This window comes from Varroa jacobsoni, unplaced genomic scaffold (genome assembly GCF_002532875.2).
Source record: "Varroa jacobsoni isolate VJ856 unplaced genomic scaffold, vjacob_1.0 scaffold_767, whole genome shotgun sequence".
Classification (NCBI taxonomy): domain Eukaryota; kingdom Metazoa; phylum Arthropoda; class Arachnida; order Mesostigmata; family Varroidae; genus Varroa; species Varroa jacobsoni.
This window is the reverse complement of record NW_019213669.1, coordinates 352,350-369,598: the sequence shown is the minus strand read 5'-3', so window position 1 is coordinate 369,598 and position 17,249 is coordinate 352,350. Positions and strand designations below refer to the sequence as shown.

The window sequence follows — 17,249 nt, the reverse complement described above, 5'->3', positions numbered from 1 at the left end:
TACGTTCAAATGTAAGCAAATTTGTTTATATTTAAAAATTATATTACTGATTACACTGTTTTGATCGATAATTTTCTACCATTTCCCTGGTGACACCATAATCCCGTCATTGTAGAGCTCCCATGGGTCCTGGCTCAAGAATCGTGACAAACAATTCTTACATCCTTTAACGTTAAAAAGTTCTGCAGCAACCGAACTAGTTTATATTTTGATGATGTAAGATCCGGATTATACAGCAAATGCCTTAAACGTTCATATCTAAGTTTCCTCAATTTTTGTCTGACATTATCATTATGGAAGACGACGTTTGCGAGTTCTGGTCGATTTTTTTTAAATGCCATGTTATAGTCTTATTAATTATATACACTAGTTGTTGGAATCAATCAGGTGCGCAACTCTTGATCGGTGATTCTTTCCGACTCCACCAAACACATAGCATTACCAGTTTGGGCTTTGCTAGAAATTGTCGAACACAATTTTTTACTTTTTCCATTTGCACATAATTGTTGTATTATCACCCGTGATCCACCGTTTTAGAAATGACTTGATTTCTTTGTGTTTCCGTAGATGGAAATACCATAGGGTAACAAACACCGAATTTCTTATTGTAGGCAGCATTTTTCAAACGGTTTAAAATTGAAGGTTTTAATCCCTAACGATATTGAATGTCGCTTTTTCTCCACTTTGCCAATAATTTCATCAATCATTGGTTTCACATTGAGCCAAAGCAACAGCATCTATGTCAGCCAATGCACAAGGAACAGATATCGAAACACAGAGAACAATAAACAAACGCACTGCTCTACATTGCTTGAATATGTTCTGAAAAAGCGAACTCCTATTCCGGAGTAGCTTTTCTAAAAACTGAATCTAAAAGCCCATTTTAATAATATACCGGATTTTGCGTTTGAACAAATTGAATATATTGTGGGTATCTTTAAAACTTCTTCAAAACCGACTAAGTTGAAAGTAACAAAACAAATGTAGGACTTAGCATTACGTAATTGAACTGAAATTATTATATTATCTTATATCTTAGGCACCCTGTAAAAGAAAATATCGTGCGCGTATATTCAGGTAGTAAGTAGTTGTAAACAAATGACTTATGAAAGCTATTTTGTTATTGTGAGCCTCTGACGTATTACGGAGGTTTTCATTTTTCTTAAATCATGTTAATTTTGTAAATAAAAAACAACCTATCTAGCTTTTGCGTCCAGCGTTGCTCCTCATATTTAGGAATAGCTATGATGCAATTGCAAAATTCAAACGATGGAAGAACAACTCGGAGACTTTTAATAGATATATATATATATATATATATATATATATATATATATATATATATCGCTCACGACTACACCTGATGGCTAGATAGTAATAGTATTGCGCTACAAGAAATAAAAGAAAACTGAAAATATCAAAATAGACATTAACCCTTTCCTATGTAAGTGATCGTTGCACCATAGGTAAATAAACAGAGAAAAGTAAGATTTTTCGTTTCTTAAATTACACGGCTTTTGTCAGCCCTTACGATTTTTGAAACTCCTCGATTGTTGCTCCAAACTTTTCGATTCGACATACGATTTCCAAGTGACCGGCTGAAGGAAGTTCATTTTCTTAATTTTCTCGACTACATATAGAGCACTTGAGAGAGAGATTCAACTGCAAGCGCTAGATCACATTATATCGAGTTTTCTTTATTACGGCTGTGGATTATTTCTTTGGATATTATTCAAATAATGAATTAACCTGCCTGGTTGACCTAAAATTTCTCGAATATATCTTCATTGTTTGTCCGATAATAGCGTAATTGGCGCGCCTATTAATTTGAAATCATGTACCAAGCTTCAAACTCGAGATTCGACTTTGGATTCCATTTTAAAAGCACTAAGCGCTTAAAATTCCTTTGGATCTGACCGCACAGTACCTTTCCCACTTGGCGACATAGATATCATTACAAACATTACTTGTGATATCGATTTTTTGGTTTATTTAACATAGATTATAAGGTGCATCTCGGATAATGAGTCATGGACCAATATACCTAACTTTCTTAAACTAGAACATTGCCGGATGAGTAATCGAAATTAGTGCCAACTATGGACACCTTTGTTCTCATTTAATTTCGCGATTAACTTTTAAAACATATGATCTTGCCGCAAGATACTAAATAAACGCTAGTAAATATAATAATTAGAAAATTTCCGTATACTGTCAATGACAATAAAATTGCTAGAGCAGAATAATTATAGTACTAACTTATAAAAGTTAATATTATTGTATTGATTGTATAAAATATTGAAAGGGTTTGTACAATGAACCTTTGATACCGTGTAACAGTAGCCACCCTAGAGTTTGTGTACAAACAAACGACACGATTTGAAATTTTTTAGTTGATCCCAATGTTCATATATTACATTGTTTGCTCTTCGCCTGACCTAAGAGGTATGTTTCACTAAGCTACGCTTCTACTCTCATCGCACATTAAAAGCTCTTTGAATTGGGAAGAACGGTTCCGATCATATTTACAACGGTAACGGTTTTTGGTTGTTTTCAGTCAAAGATAATTCGATACATATGTAAGTTCCTTGCGCAAATTGAAGGACTGATAAGCCTAACAGGGAACCACTTGGTAAAATGGACACCTCCTAAGATATTCTGTAGGCATGCTATTTATCTAATCCGCTGGCAGGATAATATTCTAGAAGCACTTAAGTCCTTGAGTAACGACATCGCAGTCTCAAGTTACGGACTGTCTATTAAAACTACTTATGAACCTTATACCTAACTTCTTTTAATAATTTAAACTTATTCAATTAGTTAACTAGTCCGTTGAGAGATCTTATCTATTTTCCTATGTACGGTGACAATAAACGTTATCTTTCAATAACAACGCCTAACGCATAATTTAAGTTAAGCCTAGAACGTACCTATTTACGACAACTGTTTAGTAGCTTATACATATAGTTCGCAAAGGCTTCGTCATCAGGAAGGCTGGTGCTATGCGTCATTTTGTAGCAGCGGGGCCGATAGAATAGCAATCTATAAGCCGGCAACTTGGCCAATCCATCTCAGAAAAGCAGGTTACACCAGTCATTCTATGTATAAAAAAATATAGTTTATTATATATTACGAGAGCATCATTTATTATTATTACCTATACATCTTGCATCTAAAAGGGCGCAATAGCACAGCTTTAATCTCAATTTTTTTTATGCCATTTCCGTTGTTCGTATCATTTATGTGCCTAGAGACTGAGTGACGATCGCATTATGCGGATAAGAAGGCCTTCGATCAAATCACCGCGCCAGTCCACCAATAACAATGCATTGAAGCTGATGTTGGAACGTTGCCAGGATGTTGCATTGATCTTAAAAGCGTACTGGCATCAATTAGGGGAAGAGAAAAAGCTATCTTATTTACAGTTTTCGCATCTCAAAAACCGAATGAGATTATGACTTACTAAAACAAATGATAAATGCGTAACTGTTATGGCCAGAACGTATGTCTTCCGGGAGCAAAGCGCTGAAGTTGACCCGAGTCGGTCAAAAGCAAATAGGGCTAATTGAACGGTAATTTGTAATAAACTATCATAAATTCAATAAAATCATGCCTCTTTATTCATGAATTTATATATTGTAGATTAACTACATTTTAATGTTGGGCATAATTTTGATGTCGGGGTGCTTTTTCACAGGCGATTTGCACCCTAGTGGTATCTGGATCGGCTTCCTTGTGCGACACACACTGCTGGTAGAGGGAATCGTCTCCGGGATTAATGAACACCAATCTAGTTTCTAACTTTGACAGTCTATTAGACTCATATGGTAGGGGCAATAATTATTATCCCAGCGAGAACCGTTATCAACTTAAATGCGGTGCACATAGTTTGTCGCAGTTCAGTTATTATTTTACGTACCCAGGTTGAAATAATATTTGACGGATGGCTCTCAACACTGTGTGTACGGCGGGATTGAAACCTAAGCCATGCCTAAAATAAGCTAGCACGTTGTCACTGTACTATCATGGGAACATTTAAATTCGTTTAAGGCACAGAAAGAACTACGATTACGCACTCAGTACAAAGCCTGTTTTGCATATAAAAAGGTCGGGAAAAAATTGTTTTTGCGCCTAATATTAGTTACCAACTAATAGAACGCTCATCACCGAGTCTCAATGAGAAAGCATTTTGCTTTGAACTAACAAAATGTGCAATAGATTTTAATCGTAGCGTATTAAGAGTGGTTTGTATTTTTTAGTAGGAGCTGGAGGTAAGAGATTTGACACAAAGGATTTAACGTGTTACGATGACAAGTCGTAATTTACCTTAGACTTACGTGCAGTGTCACTTCGTGAACAGCGTAAAAACAATAGGCATAAATTACGGTCAATGCTGTGACAGAACAACTCAACACGTTCTGAAATGCTGAACTTGTCCTCTGTGGGCTGCAGACGATATATCGGGAGAATGGCAGGCATAAGCGAAAACGGTATTCGTAACTTAATAAAGGGGATGTACAAAGCTTACAATCAACTAGTTAGATCTTATCTGGCAGAAATGCTGACTTGATCCTTAATAAAATAACGAGTTAAGATTACGTTCTTTGTTGTGGGGAAGTAAAATTAGCAAGAATCTCCTATTGTAAGGTTATCATTTGGATTGAATGGCGATACCGCCACAAAGTTATCCATGTTTCTTGGTGGACACATCACCGTTAACCATTGTGGTGGTGAAAAAGAAATTCTACATGTTTAGGTGGTTTAGCAACGTTCTCCAAGAGTAGGAGGTATTCTACATCGTGCACATAACTGGTCCCTTTTGCACAATGATATTTTCAACAGAGATTTGGTCAGCCCGTGCATAATTGACACAATTTATATACATCGATCTCGAAACCGGGTGACCGATTAACTGATTCGAAAAACACAAGAGGAATACAGAAGGACATTTTAAATCAGGATAAAATTTAAGTAAAATCTTATGGTGGCGCTGCATGCAAGGTCATGGGTTGAGGTTGTAGTGCAATTTATTTAGGTACATATTATGCTTAAAGTCAGTTCTAGTTATTTTTTCAGATCGCAGCAGGGTACATGCAGTACGATAATGGATGCAACGAGGAAGATGAACCAATTGAGAAAAAAAAAAAAAGTAAAAAGGCATTAGGAGCACTTTAATAGGAAAATGAAATCTCTACAGTAAGGCGACCAATCGCAGCACTAAGGTAATAGGATAACTGTGCCCAGTAACCACGGGGCCGAGCAATAGATTAACTAAACGAGAAAAATATATTTATTCAAACCGGAAAACGGTGGTGAAACAAGGTGACGATCATTGGGTCAAGGCCTTCGTTGTTAGGCTGGCTGTAAAACGAATTAAATTTGTCCATAGTAGAGCAAGCTTACGACGGAGCTCAAGAGAATTATCCCAATAGAAGAACTGGATTATTGTAACAGGGTCATTGTAATGAAGCTATTAATTATATCGCTCATCGCTCAGATAGCACGTTAAGTCGGCCTAATAACGAGATCACAATGATAGATTGACTCAGCCAATATATAATAGTATAGCAAAATGCTACAATATTACTAAGGTGGAGAAAAGTGACTGATGTATTATACAACCCATATATTTACATTAAGCTGGATGGAATATTAACTAACGATAATACTTAAAACAGATGGGCAAAACTTCAAAGTCTGTAAACGGCAAAGAGCTTTTGTCTATTAGAGTATAACACTACGTCACTGGTGAGCAACAGAACAACGAGGTTGATTGACTAGTAACTGGGATCATGATTAATAACGACGCTCAACAAATAGCGCAGTATTTTGGCCAATATGCGGATTTTAACAATGTTATTCCCATCTGTTCAACAAACAAACTAGCACATAGCAAACAAATCATAGAGCACGGAATTTTTGCAAACTTTGGGTGCCAATATCCAAACTTACATTGAGTGCTAATTTTAGCCACCCTTAGAACTAGGATCCCATTTAAGTGCCCTGTAACCCGAGTATTTAAGTTGAAATTAACGAATATACATCTACCTGTGCAGTTTCTCCGTCTTCACTCCACTAGCCGTCACACATCGTTAACTGATGTACGTTGAGCTCTTCTTAAAACTACATCTTTTTAATTACACTAGTTGTGTGCATAGTTTAAAGCTGACTTGTTGGCTGGCCCATAACAGGAGGCCATTTCCTATAATCCCAATGTATACGGGATGACTATAGCCAATGTTCATTTAAAAAGTATGCTACTTTTAGTAAAGTAAAAACTCTTAGGGTAGGTTAAACCTTTATAGTAAACGTACGTACGCTTCTACGATCGCCGTTTTTCGTCCAGTAGTTAGCCAGTGGTGAATTCAGAATTTCCTGCGCTTAACTATAATTTCTGCAGAGTACTTACTTACTCAAAGCGGAACCGTGCTTATTTAACATTTTAATTTCAAATCCAGTACTGACTCAGTACCAGGCGAGAAGTGTCCATCACCGCCACGGTCGCGGAAGCTTATGTTTGGTGTTATGTATCGACACTCACGTAACGGGTACGGAACCCCTCTACAAAACAAAAATAAAGCGCTTAACTTAAAACAGCTTTTTTCATGAAGATATGCTTCTTCAATTATGCTAGATGTTTTCCAACTAAAAATGAAAAATTTAAACGTCGTGAATTGAGCGATCATGGCGAAAGTTTAGTGCGACGCGATTCTTGTTAACCTTTAGTCGTCGACAACAAAGCCATACCCGGATATCTTTTAAGCGCACGCCTGTAATAGTCGTAAATTCTACAGGATCTCACTATCTACATTTTAGGATTGTTGAAACGATCTAACTTGTTCCATCTTTTTTCAGAACTTACACGGAACCGAAAGAAGTAAACTTTTGTTGTAAGAGATACGTATTCTACTTAATTTACACCGATAACGATGTACATGTCTGACAGTTCACTGTTGCCCTTCTAGTACACAGCGCTTCTACGTAAATAAGTAGTAAGTGTTGCTGCAAGCCCTTACTTCACAACTAAAGGCAAAAATGCCAAAGGTGCCTGTTTTTCAAATCTGATATATAGTATTGCAATTTCTTTTTGGTATGTACACAACATTTTTGGATGAAACTTAATGATGCGACTGTATCGCGCGCATATTTGAAAATACACAACTTCTTTTGTTTAAAGTAACGATACTCACTTCTGGACCAAAGTCCAGAGCATCAAGGTTTATATCTTAGCGACTGAAGGTCCCGCAGTGCTAGTTGTATATTTTAACAGTGAAATCTAGTCTGCATAATGCATAAGGTTTCAAACTTCCAAAAAAAAATCGGCAGCTTTGAAAGTTTTGCTTTGTGCCTGACCCAGTTAACCTTCCATACTTTTTTGACATTCGACGGTCGATGGCAAGGTTTAACAAAAAAGTGCGTTCTACTAAACGTAGATATGTTTTACGGTTCTGATATTCGAGTATTCGGTACGTAATATTTACTTTTTATACTATGGCTTCATATACTTCGAATGGCAGTGCGCTCTTTGTATGCTTTAGATGTTGATTTTCTAATCGATCGAGTACACAATGGGGTCATTTTATTACATTTACTGCACAATCGACCTTTGCTAAAGAATGAGTAGCCTACTTAAAATGAAATTATCAGTTATTTTCGGTTAAGGAACAATGCTCACACCTAGCCTTTAAGTTTCCCACTGTCGTCGGTGTTCTGACTTTCCTACGTTTTAAAGATATAATGTATATCTTTAAAACGTAGGAAAGTAACAAGTGTAGATAAAGAAATGTATTCTATAGAAGTTCTTCGTCTGACCCGTCTCCTTGGAAGGTTATCACCAATATATGTCCTTACATTACGATAGTGTGCAGATATTATATCCTTTTGAAAATAAAACTCGCCATTTTGCCAAATACTCGGTAAATTCAAATATATCACACCAATGAAAGATAATGGTCCAATCAAATTACTCTGTATACAAAAGATGCTCAGTTAAATATTTGTCTTTCCTGAGATAACATCGCTTTTTAGGATTAACTTAATGGAAACCAAGCTTGAGAAAGGTTAAGAAAGATGAAATAAGTGCATAGCCTTTTGGCGAACTAGATGTTAATTTGTTTGTCGGGCTTCGATCCAAGAGTCATTCCTCATTGTTTGTGAGTTGTACAAAGGCGAGTGTATATCTAACGTTTTTGCTGCCCATTATGGCAACTATGGTGTACGCACATGCGTAATTTCCGAGGTAACTTAGCGGTAAGCGTATTCTATAAATCCAACAGATTTCTTATGTATATAGGCTTGCTAAGGCATGTTCGTTGTCTCACTGATAACCCAATATAGTGATAACGCCAATATAGTGATGAAAGCCACGACATTTTTTTAGGTAAGGGATTTGGCTTTTTTGTTGCCTATTGTGATGTCTGCAAAACGTATATACCTAATGTTTTATTATACATTAGTTACAAAGAGACACCAAATACGCATTGTGTGCAATTAATTAGTTACTCTTGTTATTAATAACTGTGTCCCTTTTCTGCAAAACTCGACTCCTTTCCAGCTTTCTTCGTGTACACTAGAATGCATACAAGCTTTACGTTAAGTAATTCGTGCATGGTATAGGTAGTGATTGTAAATATATTTTTGGCAATTTTAGTAAATAAAACGTTAAATTACTTGGTGCTTTATTTCCTTGGTATCGAGGCGACATTGCTATCGACATGGCGACCCAAAGCTTACCTCACAGTCAGGCACTGAAATTTTGTTCAAAAGAACGCAGAGCATATAGACGCAGAAATTAGTTCATCATCGTGATTAAAAGCGCGGAGTTCGGGCCTGTGTCGAGGCCTATGCCATCCTTAACTCTTAGGTAATACCGCTTAGTAACAGTAACGTTGCTGAGCATGAGTTTGCTTCCTTGCATGAGCTTCCTTACGGTATAAAAATATGTTGAGAACCAGCTCGGTCCATTACTTGGATTTTGCATCTATTTTTTACACGTTTAAGTTTGTAATCGTGTTAACAGATCGTCTATAATGAGTTGCCCTCAAGGACTTCCCTCCCGTCGCCCGTGGTGTTACTTGTGCATTTGGCGTTGACACATAGCCTGAAGAATTGGTACTATAGGTAGTTTTTGATACTCAACTTCGATTTTTCTAAAAAAGCTAAGCACCGTTTGAAGTCTGTTTTTTCAAAGCGTTTTTAACTTACAAAGCACACGTTTAGATAGTTTGAAATTTTTTTTTGCCTGCAGCACATATGCAGGCGAGTATGACATCAGAAGACCAGTAGCCAATAATGCAGTCAAAATAGCTTTTTACAATAATACTAAGGTATTACAAGTCACCTACATATGGCACTGCATGCTCTTATAATAAATAGGTCCCTATGTCACACCGCCATTTAATTGTTTGAGACTATTCCCCAATTGTATTTCTTACATGCCCATTCTGCCTTGGCGTATGATGTCCGCACTCATTAAACACATTGGGCACCTGAAAGTACATAATTACTGAGCTGAATTGGTTCCAGCCAGCAGCCAATTTATGGTGTTATGACTTGATTAATTCAATACATGTTGCTGTAGTGCGTTCCTTTTCAGTAGTTTACATTGTTTTTATTCATAGCGTTACTGGATGCGCTTGAAAACATAGCCTTTTCACGTCATAGCTTTCATTACTATTTCAGACTACACAAATAAAGCTAGGACTCTAACGAGTGCATAGTCACAAGGTATTCTTGTTGTTACAAAATATAAAGTTGTGAGATAATCAACCGCCTTTAAATTGCTAACAATGAATTACTTTTATTATCGCTTTAACAGATGCTTTAATACGTTTGTCGTTGGTGGTAAAGGTAAATCGCAACAACGATCGTATTAGCAGTAAGAGAATACTGAATTCACCGTGTTCTCGTCATATAATAACCATTGACAGCCCTGTGTTCATCGCCGCTAACGGTAGCTAACCATAATGCCGCGCCTTGTCGCAGCCCACTCCCGCTGAGTATACGACAGGGGCATACATACACAGGGTCTAGGCCATTTACACACTCACTGAATACGAAAGCGGCAACAAAGACTATGACAGGTAAAAAGCAGCCATTTTTTCGCTGTCTGCTAGTCACATATAGTATCATTACGTAGTCTCATCACGACTACTCATACGGGACAACATACATGTACGGATAAACCATATACGTGAGTAAATTTAAAAATTTTAAGTCTAAACACAATAGAAAAACATTAAAGGACCGGGACGCGGATCGATGAGGAGATAGATGTCAACATGCACGCCAGCTAGCTGGCTTTCAGATCAGGCAAGTAAGCACAAGGTACTGAACGTACCAACGGAACGGCAACGTATGCTTGCCATAAGATCAGTGTCTCGGGATAATTCACGCTGAGAGCGCTCACTTCGTCGATCTCACGGCAGGAAGCAAACGCACTGCTCTGAAACTGGTAGAACGCTAATCGTGACTGAACAGACCTGCCTCGCGCAAACATTCTTTAGAAGCTTTTCTGTCTAAGATCATTCACAAGTACATCGGGATATGCTCAATGGCAGTGCTGCATATAAAACTGGCAACATTTACGCACCATTTTGCAACAATCTTTCTAAATATATTCTTGCTTGTCTTGCCAGTGGCTAGAGCTATGAAAATGTTAAAGATTCCTCACCTAGTTTTACACTTATATGTATGATCTAGTGGGCTTGCAAGCAAGGAAATTACACATACAAGTATATCCTGCCATTGTTCGCAATGACATAGAGAAATCTCTTTCAGAGAACGTAGTACCTAATGGAGCTGCATTCAGTGTCTTGCGTGAAGTTCTATTGGAACTTACGGCAATGCATCAGAGTCGAGTAAAGCCGGACGTTAGATTAAGAACAGCTTGAAAATAATATTACACAAGCAACACGCAAGACAAATATATCAATGAAGAGCCTAGCCGTTGCAGATAAGTCCCAATGCAGGATTTTCATTTCAGCCGAGTAAGCTCACGGACAGCTGTTATATGTGAGTCAGGAAACATCAAATTGTTGAAGCACTTAGATGCAACATAAGGAATGTTTACATGCGAAAAATCTACACTGTACGTAATTTAAATATGAAAGAACATATTAGGGTTAGATATTGTTAAATGGGAAAACTGTCTTCGGGGTAGGCTTCATTTGGGCATAGCGTTGCCGTATAAGATAGTTACTGTCTAAGCTAGTCTAACTTTGCTTTTATAGGCAAATATACAAACACTTTGTATTTTCCGTTCTCCGAAGATCCTCCTTTAGATCCTCCAATAATGGATAGGTCGTCACATGGCTTGCTAAACAGTAGACGATGATCGTCCCCTACTAATGCAATTACATACGCTCGATCCCGCTTGCTTGTGGCTATGGAGTAGACGGCTGTGTGTCTCCTGTTCTGCCAACCGTAAAGGACAGCACGAGCCCGAACAGTCATATTGGCTCTTGGATCGAACTCACCTAATTTCCATCTACTCCTGAACGATAACCAGTTCATCCAGACAATTTATAGCTAAGTGCAAATGCGACTATATCCAAGTGTCATTATCGACCGATGTCATCATGGTTTTTCAATAGCTATAGTAGGTTTCCAAAAGACTTGTTGCCCGGTGCTCGGCGAGGATAGAGCTTAAGACCTTGCAAGTGGGTAGTGGTAATGGCAGAAATATCTACACTCCTGAAACGTAATTGTGCGGTAAATTGATACTAAGAACAGTTTATTCGAAGAAAATCAATGGTTAACTGGGGATCGAACCACGAATCTCATAGTTGTAAGACAGACTGTGTAGTGAAGCCACCTCACCGAAAGAAAAATTATCTTCACTGCTGGATAGCAAGAAATCTCAGCATTATTTCGGCTTTGTATATCTCACGCTAACAGTTATTATTACTAGTAGTATGTGCTATAAAGACGGGAAAAGCGAAAATATTCATGCAGTAGAATTTCTCGACTTCAAGATGGTAGCCGCTGGTTTTAGTTACGTTGAATCAGTGCTCAATAGGCGAAGTATTATAAAAAAAAAAAAGTAGAATAAAAAGTCTAGTTATATAGTAAAAAAAAAAATACATACTATGTTTTAACATGAAGAGCTCACAGTATAATCGCTTACAGTCGAATCAGCACATTCTCTCATTCATAATACATAATACTGTAAAAAATGTAAACTTAGCAGGTTGTTTACTTTTTAAAAAGTAAACAACCTGCTAAGTTTACATTTTTCACAGACAACCTGCTAAGTTTACATTTTTTACAGTACAGAATTTGCTGCCGATACAAGAAATGCATAGTAAATTCACCAAATATCTAAGATTAATATATTACCATCAGTAGTACAAACGGGTGATTTCAAAACTTCTAGTCTACGAAGTTAAGAACGATGCAAATTTTATTCACTTGGCCTATCGATACCGCATCTTTTGACTATGAGCTCGTTGGCATATGCGTATCGGTAGTTTAACACACAGCACCTGGTTTACGGAGTAAATGCATAAGTAAAAAGTAGTCCCTTTATTATGCATTTAATCATAATTATCTTAGAATATGTTTTATACGTTTTATGCTACCATACATGATATAAATTACAAGAAACCTGCTCCATTGGGCAAAGCACCATTAGCGAAGGGTTAAAGGTATAAACGAGATATAATGTACACACTAAATATCTGGTACTATTAGAAATACGCGGGGTTAGATTTAGCTGTCTTTCATTTTATTGGATTGAATAAATAATACTGTAACATTTTATAGTATGATGCAAATTCTGTTGTTTGTAATGTCATCCAATAATGCTTTGTTGTTGGATAGGAATGTACATACATTGTATACACACGTGAGCATATTACATCTGAAAACGGCGACGTTCAAGCTTAAGTCAAACTGATCGCTTAGCACAGTTCGGAGGTTTCGTGCGTTTATACGTCTTTGAGTATGTATATGTGTATATGGCGCCAGAAAGCAGCTTCGCTTGGCAGCCATCTCAGAGGTAGAAAGTGATCGTTCGTAACTTTTCTGGACATTCGAATTCGTATCCGCAGCATTGACGACTACTGCAGGCTTGCCCAGAAGAGACATAGCCTTCTCGTAAACTAATACTGTAAATCTTACTAGCTAAACAGCCCACGGAAAACAGTTTACCTTGCGTCGAATCCAATTCTCAAATTCAAATTTTACCGCCGCACAGGAGACTGTCATCCGCCGAAAGTAACGCATCCCTAATGTTATGATAATCAACATCACAAATGCTGCCCCCGCATATCTGTCCTTTTTTTAAATTTCGTTTTGTAGGCAATTTCATACACAGGAAATTCTCTCAGCGCGTGTCCATACAGGCATGTCGCCATAGAGTGGGCAGCAAAATATTAAGCCTTCAATACAAAAGCAAATGCTTTTTCTGTAAGTGAAATTTGGCTGGATGGTAAAGTAGAAACATACAATGGAGAGTAACTCTATTAATTGTTCTGAGCTTATTAAAAGATCGGACTCTTCAGTTGTTCAAAAAAATAACAACAATAATCTGTGGCTACTAGCAATATTGCATTTTAACGGCTGAAGCCGGATAGCATTGTCTACATTTTAAACTTCGGTGGCACCGACCTTAGTGTGCCTTAATTTGTTTTCCCTTTAATTATAGTGCCTAAATTTAGGGGAAAAACATTTACTAAAATTGTAGTTTTTCTTGCTGTAATTAAGTGAGAGCGATGCGCATTATAAAGATATTATGGTAGTGTAAACTCATTCTCACTATTTTGCAAAGCATTTTACCTCCATTCTTGACCTGTCGAATGTGGCTTATTATTACATCCATCTTTTAAATTGTTTATGGCTTTCCCTTGCATATAGATATGATAATATAGGTGAGCTAGTAGTCAATCTTCAGATATATTCGCCTGCACATGTGGGTTGACTGTTATTTGATTGGGCTTAGCTGATAAAGGAGTAAAATGGCAATGAAGTCTCACAACACCGCTTGTTCCATTGTTTTGAACACGTAAATCCGTTTACAACTTTTCGTGTTCAAACTTGAAAGCAAAACATTCGGGGAAAACGGTCGTGTAAAAACATGTTGACGATATTACAAGATGGCGTTCACGTAGTTGGTTGAACAGAGACTAAAGATAGGTGATTAACTCTAGAAAGGTAAAATTAAAAAAAGTACTGCGACGAGGGTATTAAAGAGACAGGGGAGAAAATTCAAGGCACAGAACCGTGAAGGTCGTTTGCAATGTGGAATTTAAAACGACAAGATGTCAAGCAAAGAATATTAAGAAGAAAGTTTTTAATTTAAAATAAACAGATAGGATCGGGCTGTTATGTAACGATTGAGACGACAAATATATCAATTAGTGAAGAACATGGAGACTCTCCGAAACCCGGCAGCAAGCAGCAATGAGAAAGAGACCCTTTCTCGCTTGTTTCGTGCTGGGAGAGAGCCGTCTGATGGAAACGGCGATACGACACCAGATGTAAAACTCGAAACATAAAGAGATAAATGCTAACAAACTCTTGCACAGAAATTTTAAATAATGGTCCAATACTGTATCACGACTACAGGCAAATTGTAAAACGAAAAAGGATACTGTTGTTGGCAGGTCGGCTAAGGCAACTTATCGTAAGCGCGATATGGTGAAAAATTAAAATGCCTGTCAAAGATTTACAAAAGGCCTTAGCCTGAAATAATGAATTGAGTACTTTAAGTGGCACGCGCTTAAGAAACCGATGTCTCACTTATTACATGAGAAAGATATTGATGCGGGTAACATATACAGAAGGTTCAAAATTTCATTGCAAGTTTCGAAAAATTACATTTCTGGAACATATTGATACTGTTTTAGTGTTATTCTTCCGGTTTAGATCTAAACAATAATGCAAAATAAATTGTTACCCCCCAAAATGCAAAAAGAATTACTTGCGGCTTATACAGTATAGCCGCCGTGTACCATTTCGCCACTCAAACCCTTTTTATTTCTTCTGTGCTCTACTGCGTATTGTATTTTGATAAAGCCTTTTGTAAAAGCAAGACCCATGAAGTGAGTGAAGAGCAACCAAAAACTCTCGTAACATAGACCCATTACACAATAAATAAGCGACATCTTTATTGATCGTTCTAGAGCGGAGCAGAGCGCGTCTGCCAAGCGGCAGGGACCACAAACATATTATTACACTGTTCAATTATTCATACGAGTGTCTTCAGATCATGTTCACTACATTTTGCATATTACACTTAGTTATGTAGGCATGAATTTTATCGTAAGGTTCAAGATAGTAGCCCCTTGTAGTTTCAGTCAGATTGTACGTGTCTCTGCGCTTATATTATTTGATTGTTTAAAATAGAAATATATTTTGCAAAAATTTATTTTTATGAGCTTTCGAAGCTTCCTTCTAAAGCTAGCCAAGACTTAGAAGGTAAGAAAACGCGTAATAAAATCACAACGAGATAAATCCATATCATGAATGATTCAGATTAATGGAGCTATTGTATGTGAGATGTTCCTTTTTAAGTTTCCTGGCCATAAAACATTTGATAAATATAACTAGTATACATCAAAACTAGCAATACTTTACCTAGTCGCTAAATTATTTAAGATGCTTTACGTCCATGTATACCCCTAGATCACATACGACGCAACGATTCCAGAACGAATTGCCTTTTGTTAAATTTTATTAGCATTTAGGAGAAATAGCTGTTATATAACGCCATGTAACGGCGATGCAAGTACCGAAAGGTGACAGTGGACACAGGGTGAGCTATAAAGTTGTAGATGTTGAAACAGATATTAAAACGAGGGTCAGGGCTCAAGTTGTTAACGAACTTGCTGAACGATCAGTAGTAGTGCTCTATATTGCAGCGGAAATGGTGAATTTTAAAGATCACTAAGGAGATAAAGTATCCGTATTTTTCAATGTAAAGCATTTCCTTAGGCTGACTTGCTGAAGGTTTACATCGTAAAGGGTACACCATTACTTTACTGTTGGCTTGAAGATATTTTTATCTCGAAAAAATATTACTAAATTGAGGATACGCTACTGTGACTGATGATTTTCTGCCGTTTTTCTATTAACATTACAGTATCAACTCTATAGAACTTTTGTAGCTTCTAGGTGAAGGATTGTGGTGATTTTTGCATTCTTACAATAAAGCCAAATCGATACCATCACAGGAGTTCCGCAGAGACCAAAACAGATGACAATTTGATTGTACAAAACCTGGGCTACAAAAATGTGTTAAAATTTATTATCCAATCCCAATTTTTACAGGATAGCTAAAGATGTATCTGGCCTGGCATTTTCATGGTGGCAGACGATGCTTCCTTTATTAACTAACTCCGGTCGACTTTTTCAATGGCGTATTGTCTGTACCTGTTGAAAGTAGAGCTTCGAATCAGTTGTTTTAGCAGGCGACAATAGCGCCCATAATGCACAGTCCCTTTTCAATACTATCGAACGTCTAGCATCACCTTTTTTGGTGTTAATCCGGGCTTTGCCACAGGCTGCGACTTTCTCACACATCACTGTCGCGTGCGATTAATTTTCTACCACTCGTGACCAATCACTTCATAAATAGCTCGACTTCGTTATATTTCTGTGGAGTTTCGCAGACGAAAATGCGGTCAAGTAAATTGTTTTGCGTCAATTCGTGTTGCACGAGCATTTTCTGTGGTAAGAGCTTAGTTGCTTTAGTTTTTATTAATGTTTAGTTACCCATCATGCAATGACTTTTTTCCTATTTGATCAACCACTTCGAGGAGCATCTTTCGCATCGAAATTCCTTGCACGAAAACGACAGAAGCACCATTAAGCCATGTCTTGATAACACATGAACATGACCATGGATATAAATCTGAGCTTTCAAATGATACCAACAATAGTGCATATTAACGCGACTCATAAATCCGATATACACGGACTATGCGACACCTAGCTAGAAAAACAGTGTATACTTTTTCTAGGACCCATTATGATTGTCGTATTATGAAGTCAAACATTACTGTGAAAGTAAATTTTTTTTATTTTCTTATTTCGTAGCTATCTGATAAGATTTGCCTTTTGAAAAAATTTTCTCAATTTAGTCTATGTTTAATTAAGTATTAATCACTTTTCTCTAGCAAAACATTTAACAATCCAATGATTTAACTTCACAGGGTGTATATCGTCCAGGCGAAACAGGATGGATAACTGGTTAAGATCAAAATTCAGTTTCATATCATGCGAAGAACGATACAGTATGCTTTGGT

At 37.2% G+C, this 17,249-nt stretch overlaps 1 protein-coding gene across 9 annotated transcripts in view; it reads right to left on the bottom strand.

Moving 5' to 3' along the window:
* LOC111263465 (RYamide receptor) overlaps nucleotides 1-17,249 on the bottom strand; it is a 154,247-nt gene that overhangs the window by 65,396 nt on the left and 71,602 nt on the right. The gene's annotated exons all lie outside the window — the stretch shown is intronic.